The sequence below is a fragment of the Nyctereutes procyonoides genome, unplaced genomic scaffold (genome assembly GCF_905146905.1).
Source record: "Nyctereutes procyonoides isolate TBG_1078 unplaced genomic scaffold, NYPRO_anot_genome, whole genome shotgun sequence".
Classification (NCBI taxonomy): Eukaryota; Metazoa; Chordata; class Mammalia; order Carnivora; family Canidae; genus Nyctereutes; species Nyctereutes procyonoides.
The window spans coordinates 1848609-1876469 of NW_026575144.1; the positions used below are offsets into that span (position 1 = coordinate 1848609).

The window sequence follows — 27861 nt, forward strand, 5'->3', positions numbered from 1 at the left end:
GATGTCAAATCAATAATTTAGTTTTATACCTTAAATAACTAGAAAAAAGAAAAACAAGATAAACTAAAGCTAGCAGAAAGAAGGATGTAATAGAGATTATAGTGGAGATAGATGAAATAGAGAATTAAAAAAGATAGAATCAATGAAACCAAAATCTGGTTCTTTGGAAAGACCAACAAAATTGACATATATTTAGGTAGGCAGACTCTAAGAGAAGAAGTAAGACAGAAATACTGACATCAAAATCTGAAATCAAAGATATGACTAATGATCCTACAAAAGAAAAGAATTATAAGAAAATACCATCAAGAATTATATGCTAATTAGAAAACCTAGATAAAATAAACAAATCTACAAACATACAGATACTAACGTGAACTCAAGAATAAATAGAAATCCTTCACTTATAAAAATATTGATTCATTAATTTAAAAAAAAAAAAAAGAAAGAGAAGAAAAGACCAGGACCAGATTACTTCACTGGTGAATTCTACCAGAGGTTGAAACAAAACAAAACAAACTTAACATCAATGCTTCTTGAATTCTTCCAACAAATGGAAAATTATTCTATGAGCTCAACATTGCCTGATACCAAACCAGACAAAGATATCACAAGAAAAGTAGACAATAGATGCATACAACAATATATGCAAATATCCTCACCAAAATAGTAGCTAATTAACTTCAAAGCATACTAGAAAGACTCACCATGACTAACTGGGATTTATGACAATTGCAAGACTATTTTAACATGTGAAAATCAAGATAATATGCCATATGAGCACAATGAAGGGAAAACTGATGTAATTGTCTCAATTGACAAAGTAAAAAATTTGACAAAATCCATTATTCTGCTTGTAGTCTCATCAACAGTGTAGGAGGGTTCTCCACATCCTCACCACTATCTGTCATTTCCTGAATTGTTAATTTTAGCCATTCTGCCTGGTGTGAGGTGGTATCTCACTGTACTTTTGATTTGTATTTCCCTGATGTCGAGTGATGTTGACCATTTTTTTCATGTGTCTGTTGGACATTTGTATGTCTTCTTTGAAGAAATGTCTGTTCATGTCTTCTGCCTATTTCTTGAATGGATTATTTGTTCTTTGGGTGTTGAGTTCATAAGTTCTTTATATACATATATTGGATACTAGCTCTTTATCTGAAGTGTCATTTGCAAATATCTCTGCCCATTCTATACGTTGTCATTAGGTTTTGTTGACTGTTTGCTTTGCTGTGCAAAAGCTTTTCATCTCAATGAAGTCCTGTAGTTCATTTTTGCTTGTTTCCCTTGCCTTTGGGGATGTGTCTAGTAAGAAGTTGCTGCAGTCAAAGTCACAGAGATTACTGTTGTGTTCTCTTCTAGGATTTTGATGGACTCCTGCCTCACATTTATGTCTTTCATCCATTTTCAGTCTATTTTTGTGTATGGTATAAGAGAATGGTCCAGCTTCATTCTTCTGCATGTGGCTGTACAATTTTCCAAACACCATTTGTTGGAAAGACTGTTTTTTTTTCCATTGGATATTCTTTCCTGTTTTGTCATAGATTAATTGACCATAGCATTGAGGGTCCATTTCTGGATTCCCTATCTTATTTCATTGATCTATGTGCCTGTTTTTGTGCCAGTACCATACTGTCCTGATGATTATACCTTTGTGATACAGCTGGAAGTCCAGAAGTATGATGCCACCAGTTTTTTGGTTTTCTTTTTCAACATTCCTTTGGCTTTTCAGGGTCTTTTCTGGTTTTATACAAATTTTAGGGAGATTCCTCAAAAAGTAAAAAATAAAGCTACCTTACAACCCAGCAATTGCACAATTGCACTACTGGGTATTTACCCCAAAGATACAAATGTAGTGACCTGAAAGGGTATCTGCACCCCAATGTTAATAGCAACAATGTCTGCAATGGCCAAACTATGGAAAGAGCCCTGATGTCCATTGACAGATGAGTGCATAGAAAAGATGTGGTATATATATATATATATATATATATATATATATATACACACACACACAATGGAATATGAATCAGCCATAATAATAAAAGAGATCTTGCCATTTGCAATGACATGGATGGAACTAGAAAATAGTATGCTAAGTGAAATAAGTCAATCAGAGAAAGACAATTATCATATGATCTCCACTCATATGTGGAATTTAAGAAACAAAACAGAGGATCATGGGAAAAGAGGGGAAAATATAAAACAAGACAAAATCAGAGAAAGAGACAAACAATAAGAGACTCTTAATCATAGGAAACAAACTGGAGTGGCTGGAGGGGAGAGGGTAGGGAATGAAGTAACTAAGTGATGGACATTAAGAAGGGTATGTGATATAATGAGCACTGAGTGTTATAGAAGATTGATGAATCACTGACTTACTTTTTTTTTTTTTTTAGATTTTATTTATTTATTCTCAAGAGATACAGAGAGAGAGGCAGAGATACAGGCAGAGGGAGAAGCAGGCTCCATGCAGGGAGCCTGACGTGGGACTCAATCCTGGGTCTCCAGGATCACGTCCTAGGCTGAAGGCTGCGCTAAACTGCTGAGCCACCCGGGCTTCGCTGAATCACTGACTTCTACCTCTGAAACCAATAATACGTTATACATTAATTAATTGAATTGAAATAAAAATTTAAAAATATAAATATAAAAAATACAGTATCCTTTCATGATAGATACAGAGCAAATTATTTTACTACAAACAAACAAACAAACACCCTAAAGCAAAAGAAACAAAATCAGGCAAAGGATTACAATAATCCACATTTTCCCAGAAGAAAATAATATGTACTCAAGCATGGAGGAAACTTTCTAATGTCAAAAACCTATAGGAAATAAATCAAGCTGTAAATACTAAGCTTGGTCAATACCACAGCTTCTTGTTCTATAAACACAGTATATAGCTTTGCTCTCTCCAATTCTTACTTTTTGGCCATGTTAAGTCCTTTGAGAAAAATGTATCTCCTATGTACTAGTTTTTATTGCCTGGCCTGTGAAATAGCTCCATGAGAGAAAGGAAATTAGCTTGGAAAAAATAAAGGACAAGGTTATCATCATGCTTCCTGCAACCTTAGACGTTACTGATTTAACTCCAGTAGTTCTCATTTACTTCAGGTCTTCTTTCTACCTTGAGGTCTATGTGGGGATATTTCAAGAAGTCATTTAGAGTATTTAGACTTGAGGCTGATAATATTGACCAAGACATTTTTAAAACCCTAATAAAGTCACAAGAGATCCCTGGCTTATTGTCCAATAAATTGCTAAGGTTGGATTCATCATATAACTTGCCAGTGGCTGGATGGATAGTGTGAAAAAAATTAAATATTTTTTAAAGACTTATTTATTTATTTTGAGAGACAGAGGGAGAGAGCGGGGTGAGGGACAGAGGGAGAGAATCTTCAAGCAGACGCCCTGTTGCAAGCCTGAGGCAGAGCTCTATCCAACAAACCATGAGATCATGACCTGAGCTGAAATCAAGAGTCAACTCAACCAAGTGAACCGCCCAGATGTCCTACAAATCAAATACTTAAAAAATAAATTACTGGGTCACCTGGGTGGCTCAGCGATTGAGTGTCTGCCGAATCTCATATGGGGCTCTCTGCATGGATCCTGCTTCTCCTCCCTCTTTATATATCTCTGCCTCTCTGTGTCTCCCACGAATAAATAAATAAATTCTTAAAAATAAATACATACATAAAAAATAAACAAATTCTGCAATTGTGATGATATCTAAAACAGATTTACCTAAGCAGATTCTGTTGTTTCATTCTGAAGTCAGTGTTCTTTTAGGCAAATTCCAAGACATAAAAACTATATTACTATTAAAATCACCAAGATGGGGACGCCTGGGTGGTTCAGTGGTTGAGTGTCTACCTTTGGCTCAGGGCATGATCCTGGAGTTTAGGGATCGAGTCCCGCATCGGGCTTCCTGCATGGAGCCTGCTTCTCCCTCTGCCTGTGTCTCTGCCTCTCTCTGTGTGTCTTTCATGAATAAATAAATAAAATATTTAAAAAAAATAAAATCACCAAGATGTTTCGTTTTCTATACCTCAGGATATTGTTCAGTTATCATCTTAAGATTTATTTATTTGACAGAGAGAGAAGGAGGGAGGGAGCACATGCACAAGTAGAGGAAGAGACAGAGTGAAAGAATCTTCAAGCAAATTTTCACTAAGCATGGAGTCCATGTGGGGCTCGATCTCATGACCCATGAGATCACAACCTGAGCCTAGACCAAGAGTCCGAAGCTCAACCAACTGAGTCATCGTTCAGTTATTATCTTTAATTTCTTTTATGGTATTTACATTTATTCTAATTTCCTGGTTCTACATCCCATATTAATAATGTTTGTAGACTATAAAGGAAATATAATTTATATCATCTACAAAGATCCTCAAAAAACAAAGAATGCTATGTTAATGCATTTGCTTTTTCCTTGAGATAGTAATTTATTAAATATCTCCTATTGTTAATTTTTAGCATAAACACCAATACATATTTTTGAAGTTGTTAGTCATAGGCAATGCCTGCTATAGAGTAGCCTGACTAAAGATTTAATGCTTGTGTGTAAATGTGTGTCTTAAGTGGACATGTGACAATGGCATTATTACACATGTGGTATGTTAGTATGTATGATTGATTAAATGTGTCTACAATATCATAGGGAGTTATCTCCTGAGAACCCTAAATATAATAAAGAAAGAAAGAAAGAAATTGATTTTAGGGTCATCTCATTGAGATAATAGTAACAACATTTTCTAAGAGTGTCATCCTGCTTTTATTTACAATGTAATCAAGCAAAGAAGTGAATAAAAATTGTTTCCTTCAAATTAAGATTGTCTCTGGGGAACCTGGGTGGCTCAGTTTGTTAAGCATCATACTTATGATTTTGGCTCACATCATGATCTCAGGGACATGAATTGAGCCCCGTGTGGGGCTCTGCACTGGTCTCTCTCCTTCTTTCTCTTAAAAAAAAAAAAAAATTCTTTTTTTGAATTGTGGTAAGTGAATGTTGCCAGATCTCTGTATGGCCACTCCAGTGATCTATTCCATTGCATTTCAAACTTTAATGTGGGCAGAATCACCAGGAGTCTTATTAAGACACAAATTGCAGGTCCCTCACCTCCAAAGAGTCTGAATTAGTAAATCTGAGATGAAGCTTGAAACCTTTATAACAAATTCCCAGATGACATTTAATTATTCTATTTGAGATAATTTCACACAGGTCATGAGAGGAGTCCTTCACTTAGGTGAAGACCAGCTTTGCGCCTTCACTCTCAGGGCTTAGTCCTTCTACTTTCCCATGAAAATTTCTCTGAGTTCCATTATCTCTTTCTTCTTTGCCCCCATAACCCTTTCCATTTACTAATCTATATGGCACTAATCTATGGCACTTAAGTGAAACCCATCTTTTAAAAACATTCCTTTGTCCCACATACTCTCAATATACTTTCCTCTAGTTACTGTCTTTTCTATTTCTTTCCCTTTTTAAACTCTTTGAACTATTCAGTTGTCTGTTTGCTCATTGTCTCCAGTTTCTCACATCAGCATAGCCTCAACATACCTCTCTGGCTTCATATTTGATTATTCCACTAAAAGTTCCCAAGATTAATTTTTAAACAACTTTTACTGCAATTCAGCACTATTCGATTAAAAAAAAATCCTCTTGAGCTTTCTTTTTCTGATTTCTATACCACCATAATCTCCGTGTTTTCCTCTACTTCTTTGACAACTTCTTTTTTTTTTTTTTTTTAAATTTATTTTTTATTGGTGTTCAATTTGCCAACATACAGAATAACACCCAGTGCTCATCCCGTCAAGTGCCCCCCTCAGTGCCCATCACCCATTCACCCCCACCCACCGCCCTCCTCCCCTTCCACCACCCCTAGTTCGTTTCCCAGAGTTAGGAGTCTTTATGTTCTGTCTCCCTTTCTGATATTTCCTACCCACTTCTTCTCCCTTCCCTTCTATTCCCTTTCACTATTATTTATATTCCCCAAATGAATGAGAACATATAATGTTTGTCCTTCTCCGATTGACTTATTTCACTCAGCATAATACCCTCCAGTTCCATTCACGTTGAAGCAAATGGTGGGTATTTGCAAAATGACCATTTCTGATGGAAATGCTAGCAGACAGTCTTGGATGGGATACGTCCAGGCTCATCTTTGAATCACCACTCATGGTGGCTTTACTTTACAGGTGTCGGAAACTGCCCCGGGCCTTGAAAGACTGGCAGGCTTTCTTGGATCAGGCTCCTCTGCAGCCATTTATTCCTGGGCCATTAGTCAAGCCCTGTCCTTGCCCTCTTTCATTCTCATACTGTGCCCGCTCTCTGGGTAAGCTCATCTACACCCACAAAGTCTGTACCCTTTCATGTCTCCAGGTAAAACCCACATCCATTTGCCTACTGGGCCTCTATGCTTGGATCTACAGGGAATCCCAAACACATTCTGTGAAATATCAGACCCATGCCCCAAATCAAGTTCTTTGTATCTTGTCTTTCATCTAAGTCCCTTCCAATAATTTCCTATCTCAGTGATAAGCACCATCATTCACCAAGATCTCTCAGCAGGAAATCTAGGGCTCCCCCTTAGCCCCGCCCTTTTTTTCTCCTACTATGTTCCCTCCCTCACCAAATTCTACCTAGCTTTGCCTTCTAAAAATCTCCTCAATCTTTCCTCCTCTCTTCAGCTTCACTACCTGCCCCCTCATCCAACACACCATTATCTCTTGTCTGAGATATTCTTATAACCCCCTCGTTGACTTTCTCATCATTCTCATTGGCCCATCCCCTAATCCTTTCTCCACACAGTTACCACAGTGATCCTTACAAAATTCAAATCCAACCATGTCATCTCTGCTCAAAAGAGATCTCTCAGACACCTCCCCACTGGTCCAAAGACCAAAACTGGTAACACACACTCGCCATGCTGACATTCCTCTGGTTTCCCAAACACACCTCAGACCCTTCACACCTGCTGCTCCACCTGCCTGACACTATCTTCTTTGCACTTTCCAAGCTCCTCCCTGCCTCACCACACAAGCATATGAACATGTACCCCTGGAAGTCATAAGCATGTACCCCCATGACTTTATCAACTCCCAACCCCTAAACAGGTTAAGCCTATTACTGTAGGCCATCTTAGGGCAGATACTTTTACTTCAATGGTATTTACCATATTTTATAACTATACCTTTATACGTATAATTATTTCACTACACAAATTATGTAATGACCTATGAATGCAGAAATGCATCTTTATGTCCCCAGCATTTAACACAAAACCTGTCACATAAAAATTTGATGAAGGAATGAAGAGCTCAATACCTAGAAAAGTTTTAATGTCCTTAGAATGGTTTACTGATCCCATAATCTGTAATGTAGGAATACTATCAAAAGAAATCCCATGAGATCTTCCAATGCCCCACCACATCATACTTTCTATCAACTGTACCTCTATTTCATCTTTGTATTTTAGAAGAGGGGCCTCCATGATATTTCTTAACTTAAAGGTTTCTTTCCCCACATCCATAGTATGCCCAGTGAGAGCAGCTATAGCTTTCCAGTGCCTCTCCATTATGGCCTTACTGGCCATGTGCTCCAGGAGCGGACAACATTCACTGAAATCATCAATGACAACTTCTTTTTAATCTGTTTTGCTTATTCATCTTTCTTTGTATAGCAATCAAATGTTTGAAGTTCTGAATTCTCTAATTTCAATAATGTTCTTCTCTCACTCTATACCATCTTGAAATGAATTCATTCACTCCAGCGATTTCCATTTTCAGCTATATGCAGACAATTAACAAGTTTTTAACTTCAGCTCTGATTAATTTTTGAGTACCAGACCCACTGTTAAGCTGCATATTAGGTACCTCATGCCTAATGTACATGAAGCAAAGTGCATAATATTCCCATAAAATGGTTTCTCACTCCAACATTCCCTATATCATTGAGGGATGCCATCATTTACCCAGTCACTCAGTCCAGAAATGCCTACATCATCCTCAACATCCTATTTCCTTTCACCTAGTGACATACAATTATTCACCGAACTGTGTCAATTTTAACTCTCCTATCCTCAGCTTCTCCACCCACTAGTGATCCCAGGCAAACTCCATTCAATGTTATTTCTAACTAAAGCCATTGCCTTCTTTAATTTCATCTCCTCACTCCAGAAAGAATCATGATTGAACAATGCAATCTAATCATGCTACATTTTCCCTTCTTAAGGGAAAAGGAAATAATGTCACTTTACGTTATCCTTAGGATAAAGCCCAGGATTTATAGCATGACTCACAGGACTCTGTAATATCTGATATTTTACCAGATTTGTTTACATTTTAAACATATTGGACTACATGTATATTAAACCTTCTGTAGTTGAAATTTGTGATTCTATTAATTGTTAATTCTATAGAAATAATCAAATTTGTTTTACAGTGTTGAATAACTATAGCTATTATTTTAAAGAGTTGCATATCTTAAGAATGTTGCCTATGGCTATTTCTGAATCTCTCTATTCAGCTTTATTCACTCTTAGATTGACAGTTTTGCAAATGAATTGATAGCTTGGTATATTTGACATACAATGTTCACAGATGAAACATTCATATTTTCCCTTCCCAAATAAGAATCTTTAAGTTAAATTTATTTAAACCTGACAATAGTTCATATTTCATGCATGAACCTGTCAGAGGTCCTCATAGAAGAAGAAATGGTAATGACAGCAGTGCTTATGTAAATGTTCTGGCCCAAGAAATAAGAAGTATGTTTAGAAAATATTTTGGAAACCTATCATCAAAGATTCTAGGTCATCAAAGTTAGGATTTAGCAAGTCATGCTTCTACTTTTGCTATGTTCTCTTATGTATGCTTTTGATCTCATGCAAATAAAAAAATTTTGTCCATGAACAGTATAATTTCTATATTCTACCTGTTCAGAAAGGAAAAAAAAATCAGCTATATATTCAATTTCTTTTTGTCTTTTTTGTTTCAGGCTTAGTAAAAAAGCTCATTGACACAAAATTATCTTAACCCTCACCATTTAAAAAATATATATCTTATTTATTTATTTGAGAGATAGAGTGAGCAGAAGGAAGTGGGGGACAGAATCTGCATCAGGCTTCATGCTGAGCCCAGAGCAGGACACAGGTTTAGATCGAATGACTGGTAGATCATGACCTGAGCAGAAACCAAAGACTGGGCCACCCCGGCACCCCTCATCATTTTTAATTTTAAAATTACCTCATGTATGAAATGAGTTTCACATATACATTGTATACCAACAGTGAATCTGACAATATTAGTCTTGGAGAACACATATTTAAATAATAAAATTTATAATTGCTATGCTTACTTCATCTCAGTTAACATTGTTGACTACGTGCTTAGATCTTATGATAAATAAGAATAAGCTTCCAAATTTAAACATCATCTTCATACGATTTATTCACTTTATGTTAAGTGACCGTGCGATAATGAACGAAATGATATAAAAAGGCATAACTAGTCATCAGTAGCAATTAAACCAAAATTACTTTTTCATATGTAAGAAGATATAATTCAATAATATAGGACTCAATGAACATGAATGACTGAGTAACCACCAAAAATTTAGTCTGAGAATATGAAATAATAACCACGTGTTGTATGTATTATTCCACAAAGGGGAGTCTGCAAATATGGAGTGGTTAGCAAAAAAGGAGAAATATGAGTTTCTGTAATATTTGATTTCATAATTGTTGGGGAAATAATTCTGTGAGGGGAGAAATTACCATCAAAGTGACATTTTTAATATTTACCTATAGACAAATGGAAGATGAGACAGACACAAAACAGTATTAATGTGATCTTAGAAAGTCTTCTTCGAGATTTCCATTGTTCACAAAATTTTGCCTATGCCAATGACACAATTTACTTGATACACAGCATTAATATGCATGAATAAATATACTGTCTGAATATCGGAATAAGCAAGGCTACTGTGATAACATCCAAATACAAACATAACATAATTAGCGTTAGGTAAACCATTTGAAAAGTAGATTCATCAAGAACTAGCATCATATTTATGTAATTATTTTCCTTAAATCTACAAGGGAATTCAATTGTTTTTCAATCGAAGATTAAGAAAAAATTCTGACAGAATTCAGGCTTTGGAAGTCAAAAAATGCTTCTTTTGAATAAAATCTTATTTCAGAGTTTGAACTAATTTTCTTTTTACTTTATTTGGTTCCGTTTCATTGTCAATTATTAATCAGAGATTATCTTGGCTCCCACCAATTATCTTTGAATGACATTAATTATTTTTCAGGTTTCAACAGATTTTTGCCACTGTTTATCTGATGAATTAGCACAATACATTTAAATTTTAAAAATAGCCATGTGATTATTTGCTACTAATTTCCATTCATAACACAAACTTAGACCTTATTAACTTTTCTTAATTATTAACAAGGAAAACCAAATAAGTAAGAATAAATTTAAAAGGAAAATAAGGAACAAAAAGGAAGTTAAAAAAAATTTAAAAGCACAAAGAAAATAGGAGAAAATATTTTCATTGTGGGTGAATCCATATTGCAGCTGATGTATTATAAGAATAAAGATAGTACAATATTGTATTACATCAGGAAGACTTTTATTTATTTGTTTTGGTCATATATGCCTCTTCATTAATTAATACATCTTTCCTGATTATGCAATTGAGTTGCTGTGCATAAAGCTAGCATTCACTGTTCTGTCATTTTCAGGGAAGGAAATCTCTAACAAATAGTGTAGCCAAGTAATAAGAGAGATGAAAAGATTACTACAGAAACAAAATTGCTTTATACCTAGGGATTTGATCCTTGGGTTTGCCTTTCTTAAAAATGGATTTTCTATCTCAGGAGCAAGCTGATACCAGCCCCAAATCAGGAGATTCACAAGAGACTGACATATAAACTACAAGTTCCATTTGTTGGTTACAAGGAGAAAAGCAATACTGACAAACAGGTTGGAATCCTCATGACAGCGAGGCTGATATCTCCCCATAGTCACATCTACTGGGGAAGAAAGCAGACAAGGTTGCTTTCAGAAGATGGAATCAAGAGGGAAGGTGAGTAGGTTATATTTCATATTAGAATCATTCATCTGTAATAGCCAATTCAGTCATTTCTGCCCAAGGTTATCCCTGCTCATGAAGAAAATTATGTGGGTTTTTTTTTTTTTGCATTTAGACAAAAAGTATATCTTAAAAAAGTTTCAAAGTGGTATCATGCAGAACATGTTGAAATGGATTTAAAATGCCCATCCAATGCAATACTTAAGGAATTGAAAAAAGATCAAATAGATATTCATAACATGGATAAATGTTTTTTTAAAAAATGTTGAGTGAACAAAAACAAATGGTAATAATCCACTCAATGTAGTATTTTGATGTAAAATTCAACACATATGAAATATGACTGTATCATATTTAAAAATACACTCATTTATAGTAAGGCTATTTTTAAAAGCAGAAGAGTGATAAGCACAAAATTGAGAAATTTAGTCAATATTTAAGGGAAGGCAGAAGGATTCAAATGACACTCAATTATTGATAGCTACTTGTGGTGTTCTACTTCTGCTGGGTTGTGATTCACATGTTAGTCTTATACATATAAATGTGTTATTTGTGCATATACATAGATAGATGATTCTTGATTGAGATTAGAAGATAGATGAATTCAAAAGATGGCAAGTAAGGGTAGGATTCAGGTAACATCTGGCCGTATATATTTCAATGAAGCCAGTTTTATTCAGTACAATAAACTACAAATTAGAAAACGAGTTTTCATCTTTGATTTTATTTACTTCACAGTTTCATTTAAAAATGAGACTTTTTACATATTGAGGCATTTTTCATTCTTAATAATTTTCCTTGCCTTTTGTTTGTTTCCCTTCAGATAGAAAGATTGTTGGTCCAAGCAATGGAACATACTTTGCAAAAATTCAAAAAACAAAATGTATTGAGTGTAGCTTTTTTTTTTTTTTTTTTTTTAGTTTGGGTTGAAACATTTTAATCAGATAGTAGCACATAATAATACTGTACAGGGAGCACTCTCAGCCCCAAGAGTTCCCCTCCAGATATAAGAAAGTTCTTAAGTGTAACTGGATTTGCTAGAGTAAATCTAGCCCCCTCCCCATGAGAAGGAAAGAGAATGGAGCTGGCAAAGTGCTGAGGTCTGCTTTCTTGTCACTCATAGATCTAGTTCTGAGCAGAGCTCTAAGTAATCCACCAGCTCTTCAGGCTGAAACCACAAGCCAATCTCCTTCTTTGCACTCTCCATGAAATCCTTGCTGTGGCTAATGTTTCCACCAACTTGGGTACAAAAGAACCCATGGATGGTCCCAGGCTTAGAGTCCACAGGGTAGGAGTCACTGAGCATCACTCGGCCTGTGTTCACCCCATTCAGCCCCTCCCAGTCCATAACAACCACAGACCCTGATTGCACCTCCTTCACCAGGTTGGCAAAGAACAGATGGCTCTTCAGATCAACGTCATGTTTTTTGAGAAGGTCTTTAGAAGCCTAAATTAACTTTGTAGCAATGAGGTAGAATCCCTTGTGCTGAAAAGGTTTGATGATCTCTCCCATGAGGCTGTGCTGGACCTCATCAGGCTTGATGGCAATGAAGGTGCGTGCCTTCACTGTTGGCCATGGTTCTCCTCCAGCTGCTCCGGTGGCAAGTCTATGTGTAGCACCAACACGAGAAGTACTAAATATTAGCTTTTGATGTCACATTCACTTCTTCTCATATCTTCTAATGGGCATCAAAGTAGCTGAAAAAATGCAAGATCTAAAGTGGCCATGTAGTTAAGGCCAAAGGTCACAGCTTTGATCTGCCTGGGCATCCTACTTTGAGAAATGATGGGAACTTGGATGGCCCAGCTGATGCCCAAATAGGTAGTGATGATAAATGCCCCCTTTGTAATCCACTCCTCCCAGGAAAGTATGTTTGATCCCTAGGAAAGGGAATGTTGTGAGAGTGGATCCTTGGATACACAAAAAATAACTCTATTAACTTAGATTAAATTACTTTCTTCTGGTGGAGTAAAGGCTTAAACTCCAAATTAATTTCAGTTAATCAAAAATTTTTTTTAAAATAGTGAATATTTCTAAAAAGCTGAGGTTTTGCTTAGGAAGATTTATGCCTAATAAAGATACTTGATGCATAGAAAATTGGTTTGTTACACTTTTCATTTTTATAAACAAAGCCTGATAGTAATTTCCTCTTCATGTTTCCTTAGGTTGCTTTGAAGATTAATAAGAAAAACAAAATTCTAAGTGTTTGGACTAGCTAATGACTTCTACTTAATCCACAGAGTGGCATTCATAGGGAAGATATGACTTTTGTATGTTTTTGTTATAGGTTTTGCCATAATAAAATTGAGGGTGAGGAGTGTAATGTAGCTAGCTTCTCCAAAACTCTTGTGCTGAGGTATTTTTTGAGCTTCTCCTGTCCCTGATTATTAAATGGACATGCAGTCACGCCCAAACCCCATGGCATTTTTGTAATCAGTTTTTGACTCAGGGGCTTCAGTATTTATCTGTTTGTTTACAAAATTAATAGATCTTAAAATGATGCTGGCATCAGTTAGAAATAATTCTATTGCTTTTTTCCGGGTTCTAAATGCACTAAATGTGAAATACATTTGTAAGGTATTTTCTGATTAAAAAATACTGAAAGAGCTAGCAGTGACTGGTTTATTCTTCTCCAAAGTACTAGTTGACATAAGCATGGAAACACTAAAAATAATATGAAATCTCAATGCATTTTGAATAGAAAGAAGTATAGTTTGTCTCTAGAACACAAGAAGGCTGGAGTGACTAGAGTAAACTGAGAAAAATGGAGAATTAGGTCCAAAAATGGGGCCAGGGTGAAGTGACCACATCCCACGAACATGTGTAATCCATGAATAGTTTAAAAGCTGCTAAACTGAGAGATGTGATTGATTTATTCAATTGATGTGATTGATTTACTCACACTGACTGCTGGGTGGAGAATTGACAATGGAGGGCAGTGAATAAGCCAATGAGGATGCCATGACAATGGTCCAAGAAATTGATGATGCTACTAAATTTGTAGTGGTGAATAGTCTGAAAATCTAGAATCTTCTAGAAGAAGAATTGCAATTTATCTTACCAATACGTTAGAAAACATAGTATTGTTACAAAAATTGATACATGAGTTGATGATTTCGAAATGAATGGTGCAAGAATTGATTGAGCAGATACTGGAAAAGAATGACACCCCAGAAATTGACCATTGTATATAAAATATAAATGTACAACTTTTTAAATACCCAAATTAAACAGAATAATAGTCAAATATTGCTGTAAGTTTATGAAATAATATAGAAAAAATGAAATTCTCATATCTAAACTTATAATTTAAAAAATATAAAGAAAAGAAAAAAAGTGTCCGTCTACAGAATTTTGTGGAGGAAGATATTTCCTCAACATATTAAAATTCTTTTAAAGCCATAGATTTTTAAGATTATAAAAACACTTTAGGTCAAAAATAAAATTAAATGATGTATGTATAATAGCAAAACACAGACATTTATGACAAAGAATCGGTATTGTTTTTTATAGAAAATTATCTTACCAAACACTAATGCAATTGCTAACCCATCTATAGAAAAAAGTCAAAGATCATCAAAAGATAGGAAAGCCATTTAGTAATAAAAATATAAAACCTAAAATCATTGTTTATTACACATACACAGATAAAAAACAGCAATATTATATGATCATGCTTTGTCAAATTTCCAAAATGCTTGTTCTCTCATAAAAAGTCAGTAAGAGGGGATCCCTGGGTGGCGCAGTGGTTTGGCGCCTGCCTTTGGCTCAGGGCGCGATCCTGGAGACCCAGGATCGAATCCCACGTCGGGCTCTCAGTGCATGGAGCCTGTGTCTCTGCCTCTCTCTCTCTCTCTCTCTCACTATCGTAAATAAATAATAAAAAAAAAGTCAGTAAGAATATCATTGATACAGCATCTTTTGAGACCAATTAGAATATTTTAAAATAGTTTCTATTTTTTAATGTGATCAAATTTCTATAAATTATAAAAATATTTTTTTAATTTTTTTAAATAAATAAAAATTTTTAAATAAATAAAAATTTATTTTTATAATTTATAGAAATTTTTATATCTATAAAAACAAAGGATATTTAAGGATGCCTCTAAAACAATTTTATTTTGAGACTTTGGAAATAAGCTGTTTAAACAAAGTATGGAAGGACAGTATAAAATATTATGTAACCATTAATATGTATATTTTCAAAAGTTATAATGACACAGATTACTACCCCAAATGCAATGTTACATGAACTGTGGCATATAATATGATTGCAACCACATTAAAATCATGCATGTGTTTAGATAAGGCATGTGGAGAGTCTTGTAGTTGTAGCATTAAGAACATTTGCTCTGCCTCAAATTACCAAGGTCTGGATCCCAGTTCTGAAACGTGCCAGCTGTGTTACCTTGGGTAATTCACTCCCTGTGACTTTGGCCGGGTTAATATGTATCTAAGTTTGCCTTTATATAAAATAGGATAATAGTAATACATGGCACTTTGTGAAAATTTATTTCATGACATTGTGAGGTAATGTTCAAGAAAAGAGAGCAAATAGCAATGTTTTACATTTTATACATAATTTTCTTTTTATATATAAGAAACATTTCTGTTTCCACCAGATAAGTTAGAAAAATGAATATTTAGGGCATCCCTGGGTGGCGCAGCGGTTTGGCGCCTGCCTTTGGCCCAGGGCGCGATCCTGGAGACCCGGGATCGAATCCCACATCGGGCTCCCGGTGCATGGAGCCTGCTTCTCCTCTGCTGTGTCTCTGCCTCTCTCTCTCTCTCTCTCTCTCTCTCTCTGTGACTATCATAAATAAATAAAAATAAAGAAAAATGAATATTTACTGTACTTTGGAAAACTTTTCTACCCACCATTCATCATATGCCTTGCAATTGCTCCCGAGGAGCAATTGCTCTCCTTAAATTTATGTTGAGCGCTCTTTTGAGTTATATTGTTTAGTACTGTCTGCTTTTGAACTTTATGTATTTGTGAACATATCATAAGGTTTCAAACTTAACTTGCTTCCTTTTCTTAATATTACACTTTTAGGATTCACCCCAGTTGACACATATGGCTTGGTGATTCATTTTCACTGTGCATACGATTCACTGAATGAATGTATGAATATTCATTTACTCAATCTAATACCGATAACATTTAGGTTGTTTCCACTTTTTTAGATAATACAAAAAAAAATGCTGCCATGAATATCCTCGTGCATGTCTTCAATGCACCTATGCTGGAGTGTCTATAGGTATCTACCTAGAATTGAAATTGCTGGGTTGACCACACCCCCCACACACACACACTTTAAAGGAATGCTACAAAACAATCCCAGATTCCTTACAGATATTCAAAACAGAGACAGTTTTGCAGAGATGGAACTCTGTCGGTAGTGCTAAGAACTTAAAATTAATACATCCCCACTAGACAATGGTATATTTTTACAGGGCTTTTTGTAGAACCCAAGTGTTTGATCAGGCTGACACATTTCATGATGTTACTGATGTGACAATATCTCTTCTCATGGGTACTATTTCCCACCCATATCCATGTTGTAGGCATGAAATAAATGATAGTATTTCTCAAAAGCAAATCTTTTAGGATAGCTCTCTTCTTTGTTTAAACATAACATCATCAATTCATTATCAGCATTATTGTTGATGATGTATACTCCATTAGTTTATAAAACCTAACCAACTATCAATAGCTCAACCACCATCAGCATTTCCTTGACTGCTTTATGGTATGGATGGAGTGTGCTGTGTATTAATTCCAGTTTTGTTTTAATGATACTGAGATACGTGCTCGGGCTTTTAAATTACTGCAGCAATGCAGCTGGAAAAATTAAAACAATTTTACCTTGAACCAAGGTAAACAAATCATTCTCACACCCTGTTTTCAGCTTTCATTCCTTCAAAAAAATGTAGGACAGCAGTCTTTCTTCATGATAGATTAGAACATTAATTATTCTCTGGGTAAAAAAAAATAAGGAATAAAAAATAAAGTGGGAAAGGTTATTTTTAACTCAATTTGAACATAGATAATGAACAGGAGAAACAATGTTTCTGCTCATAACTAATTTTTTATTATGATTTCTTTTGTTGGGAAATGAGCAATACTTTAGTTTCTCTCATTCTCTGAATGGCTTCCACCTATTCTTAAGCTAAGAGAAAAATCTGTGAAGCTTCCTAAAAATTACTTTCTTTGGACATGTGTTTTGTAAAAAGAAGAAAAAAATCACATAAAAACAATTACACCTAAAAGTAGCAATGCTATGTTGGTGTATCTGAATTATAGCTAGAAGAAAATTTTAATTTTTTTTTTATTTATGATAGTCACAGAGAGAGAGAGAGGCAGAGGGAGAAGCAGGCTCCATGCACTGGGAGCCCGACGTGGGATTCGATCCCGGGTCTCCAGGATCGCGCCCTGGGCCAAAGGCAGGCGCCAAACCGCTGCGCCACTCAGGGATCCCAGCTAGAAGAAAATTTTAGCAGAACAGATGAGAACAATAGACAATATTCCAGACTCTATAAAAGAGATAGAGGAATATTCCTAATTGTAAACTGTAAAAATGTTTATATGAATTTATAAATCTTTTCTCAAAATAATACTTCTGAAATAAGTCTAGATTTGTCTTAAAAATGTAGGAGGACAAACTCAAGTCATTCACTCATTTACCAGAGGGACTTGACCCATGACTTGGAGTGAACGAAAGCACTCTAAGGACACCCTGGATGAGAAAGCGGAAGGGATAACAGATGATAATTGTGTTAACTAAATAATATAAATAAAACAAGACAATATATTCTTTCTATATTAAAAATAAACTTGTCGGGACGCCTGGGTAGCTCAGCAGTTGAGCGTTTGCCTTTGGCTCAGGGTGTGATTCCGGATTCCGGGGATCAAGTCCCACATCAAGGCTCCCTGCATGGAGCCTGCTTCTCCCTCTGCCTGTGTCTCTGCCTCTCTCCCTGTGTCTCTCATGAATGAATAAATAAAATCTTAAAAAAAATAAAAAAAAATAAAAATAAACCTGTCTGAATGTAACAGAAAATCTAAATAATGATCTTATCATTTTAATTTTAATTTTTCTCATGTAACAAGAACTGAAACATATTTAATCTGTGGCTGATATGGTGATTTGAGAATGTGGTCAGTGACATGTTTCTTTCAAAACTTCTGCTCTGTCATCTTCGGATTGTGGTTTGTATTTTCTGCCTTATCCCTTTGTGGTTACATAATAGTTGCTTTACCGCCACCAGCTCATCTTCATTTTAGGTAGGAATAAGTGAAAGGACATGACAATGAAAGCCTCTTCTCTTATAAAGAACTTTCCTCGGAGACTCTTCCAAAGACTTCCATTTTCGTCTTACTTTTCAAAAGATTATATCACAACATTCTTGTTCCCATCTTTTGAAAGAAGTACTATCATAATCATTAAACAAGATATACTGAAAATTGTTATTAAATCATGTTGGTAAACAAGTATTTTTAAGAATTAAAAAAATAAAACCAAACTCCTAGAAACAGAGAGTAGAAGGGTAGTTGTCAGGACTGGGGTTCGAGGAAATGGGGAGATGTTGGTCAAAGAGTAAAACTTTTAGTTGTAAGATGGATAAATTTTAGGAATCTAATACACAGTATGGTGACAATAATTAAATAATACTATATTGTATACTTAAAAGTTGCTACAAGAGTAAATCTTAAATATCTCACCATTAAAAAAAGATTATTCTGTGAGGTGATGCAAGGTGTCAGCTAATGCTACAGCTGTAATCATTTCACAATATTTAAGTGCATCAATCCAACATATTGTACACCTTAACTTTATACAATTTTACATGTCAAATGTATCTCAAAATGCTGGAAAAAAGGAAAACTACTCAAAAAAATCAGAGAATAGTTGTGATGGTTAATTCTATTTGTCAACTTAGTAGGTGTTTTTTGGATGACATAATGTTTCAATTAGTGGACTTTGGATAAAGCAGATTGTTCTCTCTATATAAATGGGACTCATCTGAAGTCTTGCATGGAACAGAAAAGCCAACCTCCCAAGTGTGAGGAATTCTCCAGAAAACAGCCAATTGGCTTCATCTGCTCCTTGGTTCTCTTGGAACTCCAGGCTGCCAGCTCACATTGCATATTTGTACTTGTCAACCTGTATAATCACGTGATCTAATTCCTTGTGATAAGTCTCTTGTTTCTGTTTCTCTGGAGAACCTGAAGTAATATCATAGTAATATGTATTTTCCCACCCATGGAGCTTTAGCTCCCTCTCCAAGCTCTTCCATTTCTATGATAATATATTTTTTTTGTCCTTCTTTAGTATTTTATAGTCTTCTTCATATAGACTTTCAGCTTTTCTTAAGTTTACTCATAAGTACTTTAAAATGTCCTGTTTTCCATCCATCATAGCTGCTGATTATTGTTTCTAATCATGAAGGTTGTTATTTTCAGTATATTAACTTTATCTAGCCACTTCACAAAATTATCTTTTTGTACTGCTATTTTTACATATAATTAATTTTTTTTAGAATTTTAGGCACACAAACATATCATTGAAAACTGATAATTTTATCTCAACTTCTAAAAGTGTTTATACATTATATTGCTTACTCTTTCTTAATTGCTTGCTTAATACCTTCAATAAAACATTATTCTTGTTTGTTCTTGACATTAATAGAAATATTTCTCAAGTGTGATATAATATTTTATTTTTATTTTTATTTTTTTTAGATTTTTTTTAAATTTATTTATTCATGAGAGACACAGAGAGAGAGAGAGGCAGAGACACACAGGCAGAGGGAGAAGCAGGCTCCATGCAGGGAGCCTGATGTGGGACTCGATCCCGGGACTCCAGGATCGTGCCCTGGGCCAAAGGCAGGCACTAAACTGCTGAGCCACCCAGGGATCCCTTAATATAATATTTTAAAATAACAAATAAAATGGTAAGCTTCTGTAGGTTTAAGTCATGTTTGTCTTCATATTTTTACCCTGAAAAAATCACTACTGTGCCTACAAACATAATGGGTATATAATAAGTACAAAAATATAATTGTTAGTTAAATAAAAGTTAAAACCATGAGATCAATTTAGCAACCCCTTTCTACCATCATTCTTTATAATTGCATCAATATCCTCAAGGTATCTGACTGCCAGCTATCTTGCTTCAAAGTGGAAAGAATTTCCTCTATTTAGTGTTGTAGTTTTATAGAGGAAGTCTCAAAAGAGTACTCTTGTGCTCTATGATCAGTTATTTCCAATTAAATCACTCTGTGATCATGCTATTTCTTAAATATTTGTCCAATGAATGGTGGAGGTATAGATTTTTCAATATACTGCTACTATTCTTAGAATCACAAATTCCATCTTCTTCAACAACCACTTATCCTAACTGGCCATATTGACGTGTCTGATTGTTTCTCCCTAAAGAACACATTCTTTCATCAGAGGCTCCAAACCCTTCATTGCAAGGAAGTTACTAGTGGATGTACTACTATATATTTTTCATACTTTTATATACTAAATTGTATCCCTCCAAAACTCATATGTTGAAGTCCTAATCTCCAATGTGATAGTATAGGATGTGGGGCCTTTGAGAAGTAATTAGATTTAGATGAGGTTATGAGGGTGGAGCCTTATAGCAAGAGGAAGGAAAAAATACCAGAACTTCCTTTCTCCACCATGTGAAGATACAGGAGAAGGTGGCCATCAGCAATCCACAATCTAGAGAGGGCCTTCACCAAGAATTGAATCTACTGGTATCTAGATGTAGAACTTCCCAGGCTGGAAGTATGAGAAAAAATTGTGTATTGTTTAAGCCAATCAGTCTATGGTATTTTGATAACAGCAGCCCAAATTGACTACGACAAATATATTCTCAGATTTTTCTGAAACCAAAGGTGAATTTAGGCTAGGAAATCTTGCTAAAATACATACAATATTTCATTTGTTATATTGTTGTTACACAGATGGCAGACAGAGGTTCAGGGATTAAGTAAACTCTGCAAAAATCAATCACATAGCTAAAAAGTGTTAGAGCTGTGATTCATACCCAGATCTGTCTGAATCCAAAGCACTTGTAATTTCTGAGTACACTACATTTTTTTTTATAAAGAATGGAATATAGCCAGAGAGATAAGTAATGTTGAAATTAAACTGTTTAAAATTATTAATGATGAAGCAAATTGTGCCACATTATTAATAATGAAGCAAATTGTATGTTATCATAGAAAACTAGCAATTGGCATTAAGGAGAGGACTATTCTATCTCAAAAGAGAAACAATACTTAAAGAAATATTTTGGGAGGGGGCGCCTGGGTGGCTCAGTCAATCGAGTATCTGACTCTTGGTTTCGACTCAGGTCATGATAATCTCATGGTCATGAGATCAAGCCTCATGTCAGGTTCCTCACTCAGCAGGAATCTGCTTGTCCCTCTTCCTCTCCCTCTGTTGTTCTCTCTCTCGCTCTCTCATAAATAAATAAATAGATAGATAAATAAATAAAGTATTTTTTTAAAAAAGAAGAAATATTTTGAGAAATTTCAAATACATATAAATAGAAGGAGAATACGATAGGATCCTTCATCTCAATGGACACATCATCCAGTTTCAATAATTATTATCCTATGGCCAAGAATGCCTCATCTCTACTTCTTTATCATCCCTTCTACTCCCTGGCAGGGTATTATGTTTAAGTAGACTCTAGGTTTCCATTTCATTTCAACCATGAAGAGTTCAACATTATCTTTTAAAAACTTAGACTTTAACAAAAACATAAAGATGATACTATAATCATATCTTTAAAAAAATAAACTGAACAATCATTGCTAACCCCAGTAATCAGTGAGGATTCAAATTTCCCTGGCTTTCTTAAAAAATGGGTTGTCTGAATCAGGATCTAAACAAGATCTTATCATTTTATTTAAGTATTTTTTAATCTCATTTTTTACTCCCCACCTTTTTGTTTTCCATGTGCCGTTTCTGTTGTCATTAAAGAAACTTGTTGCGTGAGGGATGGGGTAACTATGTGATGGGCATTAAGGAGGGCATGTGAAGTAATGAGCACTGGGTGTTATATGCAACTGCTGAATCACTGAACGATGACCTGTGAAACTAATAATACACCTTATGTTAATTAATTGAATTTAAATTAAAAAATGAAAAAAACATGTTGCTATATTATTTTCCTAAAATCATGATATATTAATTCAATCACTTTTCTTAATTTATTATGTGAAATTGCCCTGTAAAAAAAAATTTCTCCCTTAACTATTTGAATATTCTGAGGTAAGAGTTCATGCAACACAGATAGGAAAAAAAAATGGACTTATCCTCCCCTAATTACAGTTTTCCAGAAAATTAACAAATGAGTGTATTTTTGCCTATAAAACTATTATTAACTATATAGATTTGAATGTATTTGATATGATTCAGTCTAAGATTATTGTTTTCATTACTTCCCAAATACTCTTATTTTTGGTCAGTAGTACTCTCTTTACTTTTTTTCCTGGATCCTTTTGAATTAACCTCAGTAGATTTTGATAACTATCCTGCATTATGATTCACCATGTCCCAGGCTTACCTTGCATGTTCCCTCCATTCTTGGAATTAGCCATTTTTTCAAAGATCCTTGTATTTTGGGGGGAAGTAGCATTCAGATACCACTGTCCGGTTTATGGGTATTCTTTGCTTCTGTCTGTGGGTTTTTGAGAAAATATATTCTAAATTCATATTTATATCTCTAGATTAAATTTAGGAGTATAAGGTTTTATATTTAATGTGTTTGTTTTGGTTACACTTATTTTCTCTAATGATGATAGTGGTGCACTCACTCACTAAATTTATGTTAAATAATACTAAAACAATTTATGATTTTAAATAAATTGAATATTTAAAATTTGCTTATGTAAGAGGACATTAATATACTGAAAGATAAAATTTATGTAAGAAGACATTAATGTAGTGAAAGATAAAGATTAAATGAAATGCCATTAAAATCTCAGCAGCAGTGTGTATGTGTGTGTGTGTGTGTGTGTGTGTGCACATGTGCAAATGTAATAATTAAAACATTTCTTCGGAAGTGCAAATGGCTTAAAAGAGCCAAGTAAATGTTTAAGAAAAAAATACTTTTTTTTTCAGTTGTTTGTCCCTATAATAGCTCCTAGTAAGTGTACAAACTATTACATTTTAAAATTATTTGAAATACTATTTTCTGTGGCTATCTACCATCTTGATACACAGAATAATCTATTCAATTTTGGTTTTAATTTTAAAAATCAATTAAATTTATGATATATATATCTTAATTTTTATATCTATACTTGACTTTTTAAATTTTTTAAATTTTATCTATTCATGAGAGAGAGAGAGAAAGTGAGGGGCAGAGACACAGGCAGAGGGAGAAGCAGGCTCCAAGTAGGGAGCCTGACGTGGAGGACTCGATTCCGAGTCTCCAGGATCACCCCCTGGGCCAAAGGCAGGTGGTAAACTGCTGAGCCACCCGGGCTGCCCTGTACTTGACATTTTTTTTAAGACTATTTATTTGAGGGATCCCTGGGTGGCGCAGCGGTTTGGCGCCTGCCTTTGGCCCAGGGCGCGATCCCGGAGACCCGGGATCGAATCCCACGTCGGGCTCCCGGTGCATGGAGCCTGCTTCTCCCTCTGCCTGTGCCTCTGCCTCTCTCTCTCTCTCTCTCTCTCTCTCTGTGACTATCATTAAAAAAAAGACTATTTATTTGAGATAGAGAAAGGGCAAGAGAGAGAGCATGAGCTGGGAGACAGAGGGAGAGGGAGAAGCAGGATCCTCGCTAAGCACGGAGCCCCATTGCAGGACTCTATCCCAGGACCCTGGACCAGAACCCTGGGATCATGACCTGAGCCAAAGGCAGAGGCATAACCGACTGAATGACCCAGGTGCCCCTGAATTTGACTTTGAAATCATAAGTATTATGTATAGTTTTATCTATGCATACATATAAGTACTTACAGGTTACAAAGTCAAATTCACAAATTAAGGTATATTTAGAGAAAATAGGCTATTTCTGGCTTCTACTCCCTATTTTTTTCCTTTCTTACGCAAGTTAATATTTTTAAATTTTTATTATTTCTTATATTTTAAAATACAAGCTGTAGTAACACATGATAAATAATTTTTCTATATATAAATATATATATTTTTAATCTCACAGTATATCTTGGAGAATACTCCATAGAAGTTGGATAGCAGTGTATTCAGACTGTTCCTTATTGGTGAACACTTAGGCTGTTTTTGGTCTTCTGCTAGCACAGGGAAGCTACAGTGAAAGGCCTTCTGCAAAAGTCTTTTCCATATTTTTGTGAGTCTATCTATGGGAAAGATATCCTGCTTGTGAGATCACTGTATCAAAGCTTAAATGTATAGGTAATTTTACTAGGTGTTCCTAAATTTACATCCATAGGTCTTATGTGATTTTGCAATTCTCAAGCAATCTGCTAGAGTGTCTATTCTCCATAGCAACATAAATATGTTTTCAAATTTGGGGACTTCTGCCAATGTGATAGATGAGAAATTATATCTCAGCATAGTTTAATTTGAAATTCTTTTCTTTTTAAGGAAAGTTGAACATCTTTTATGTGATCAAGAGCTATATCACATATTTATCTGTGACCAATCTGATTACATCTATATAAGATTTATATCTATAGGAAGTAGATGACAGGAAGTGATGAATGGAAAAGTGGATGGACAGAAACGGATTAACCACTAAAAACAATTATTTTTTTCTAGTTCTTATTTACTTTGCTTATGATGCCCCTGTCTGCAATGCTTTCTTTGCTTGCTTTCCTTCTTTCTTTTTTCTTTTCTTTTCTTTCTTTTCTTTTTTTCTTTTCTTTTTCTTTCTTTCTTTCTTTCTTTCTTTCTTTCTTTCTTTCTTTCTCTTTCTTTCTTCTTCTTCTTCTTCTTCTTCTTCTTCTTCTTCTTCTTCTTCTTTCTTCTTCTTCTTCTTCTCTTAGGTTATTTATTTAAAGGATAGAGGGAGAAGGAGAGAGAAACTCAGGCAGACTCCGTGCTGAGCACAGGCCAACCTCGAGGTTTGATCTCACCACCCTCAGATTACCACCTGAGCTGAAACTAAGATTCAGAGGCTTAACTGACTATACCACCCAGGCACCCTTACAAGGGAGCAGTGTTTTTGTTTTGTTTTTGTTTTTGTTTTTTACAGTTTCATGAAGTTCAAATTATCAATTCTCTTTTTTTAATATGAATTTTAAATCATAGTTATAAAATTTTTCTTATGTCAGTTATATAACATTTAGTCTACATTTTTCTCTAGTATCTGCATGGATATAATTTATACCTAGCAAATTACACAGTATTTTTTTTCAAATCACACACTATTTTAAGTACAAAAACTGATGAGTTTTGACAAATGTAAATGTTTAACCACCACTCCACTTGATATTTATAACCTTTCCATCGTTCCAGAAAGCTGCATTGCACCACTTTACACTCAATCTCAATCATCCTCCACTGACCATATTTTATCTGGAATGATGTTTTTGATAAGCAACAATGTTGAAAATATCTGGCATTCTTTCAATATATTGCTGATGATGAACATTTCTATTCCCAGCTAATGGTTGTGGTAAATAAAACATCAGTGAAATTCATGTAAAATATTTCTATGGAACTATTTCTCTCTCTTGGGAAAACACTAGAAGTGAATTTGGTAGGTCACATGATAAATCACAATCTGCCAAACATCATTTCCAAAGTGTTTGCACCATTTTACAGTCTAAATGCTAATTCATGAATCTCATTTGTTGCACAACTGCACCAAGACTTGGTATTGTCAATCTTCTTAAATTTAGCCAATCCAATAGGTTTCTAGTGACAATCAATGACAATGCAATGTATCAAATTTGCATTATGTTAAGCTTCCCTCTTAGGGCTTATTGGATATTCATAAGTCTTTATTGAAATGTGTTTTCTAGTCTTTTTCATACATCTGAAAGCTTGCTGATTTTATTATTAAATTATTATTTATATGTTATGTTTAAAACTTTTTTATTTGATGTATGAACTATGAATGTATTTTCCCAGTCTATGGCTTACTTTTTTTCCTCTTTATGGTATTTTTTGAGTAGTAAAATATATAAATTTTAATGTAATTTGCTTTTCTCTAGGTCTACAATTTATTCTAAGTTTTTTGTTTTGTTTAGTTTTGGTTTTTGGTTTTCTAGTATGGTGTTAGGCGGGGATCAAGATTAGTTTTTTTCATAGATATATATCCAGTTGTTCAGCATTATTTATTGAAAATACAAAGCATCAAATATTTAAATACATTTGTGCCTTTGTTGAAGATTAAATGTCTATGTATGTATGAGTCTATTTGACTCTTCAGTCTGCTCTTTTGATCACATATTTTAATTACTTTAAGTCTTGAAGCCAAACAGTTTATGGTCTCCATCTTTGCTCTTCACTGTTATGTCCTTTGCATTTCCAAATACATTTTGTACTTACCATGTGAATTTTCAGATATAGGCAAGTGCATGCACACAAATACACACATGCAAATCCACATCCTTACAAAGCCTCTGGGGTTTTGATGGCACTTTCTTTGTATCCATATTGAGGCAATTTCTTTGCATCCTTACTGGGGAGAATGTATGTCTCAAATACTGCATATTCTAATTAATGAACATATTATGTGTTTCTATTTTATTTAGATCTTCAAATTCTTTTAGTAATATTTTATATTTCTTAATGTAGGAATTCTGAATATTCTTCATTTAATGTGTTCCTAAGTATCTAATGTTAAATATGCTTAAATAATTTTATTTTATTTCCATTTTCATTCTGGTATACAGAAATATCATTTAATTCTGTAAATTAATCTTATATCTTAAGGGTTTCCTTAATTTACTTATTGTTCTATCAACTAAATCAATGAATTTCACCCCTAAGGAAACCATCTCCTACACTGTTATAACACTCAAGAGCAGAAAAGATCCAGAGAGGAGTGTTTGAATTGAATGAAACAAATATTTAGGGAAATTTATTTATTTTTTTCTTATTTGAGTATAGTTGAAACATAAGGTTATATTATTTTCAGGTATACAATATATGATTCAACCTTTCTATACATTATATTATGCCCACCATAAGTGTAGCTGCTGTCACCATACAGCATAATTACAATATCATTGGTCATTTCCTTATGCTGTGTCCTTTATTCTTGTGTGTTATTTATTTCATAACTGGAAATCCTAGAAAAGAACACAGGCAATAAAATCTCTGACATTGGCCATTGCAACATTTTCCTAGATATGAGTCCTAAGGCAAGAGAAACAAAATTAAAAATTAACTATTGGGACTACATCAAAATAAAAATCTTCTGTACAGTGAAGGAAAACCATCAGCAAAACAAAAGGGCAACTTGCTGAATGGGAGAAGATATTTGCAAATGATATATCTGAGAAGGCATTAATATCCAAAATATATAAAGAACTTACACAAGTCAACACACACAAACAAAAATATGGCTAAAAAATAAGCAGAGAGCCTGATAGATTTTTTTCCAAAGAAGACATACAGATAGCCAATAGGCACAGGAAAAGATGCTTAACACCATTAATCATGAGGAAATGCAAATCAAAGCCACAATGAGATATCACCTTATACATGCCAGTGTAGTTAAAATCAGTAGGACAAGAAATAACAAGTGTTGGTGAGGATGTGGAGAAAAAGGAACCATTATG

General features: G+C 34.5%; 1 pseudogene; it reads right to left on the reverse strand.

Annotated features, from left to right (window-relative positions):
* Positions 1-12220: 12220 nt before the first annotated feature.
* Positions 12221-12684, reverse strand: LOC129499254 (nucleoside diphosphate kinase A-like; annotated as a pseudogene).
* Positions 12685-27861: the final 15177 nt, after the last annotated feature.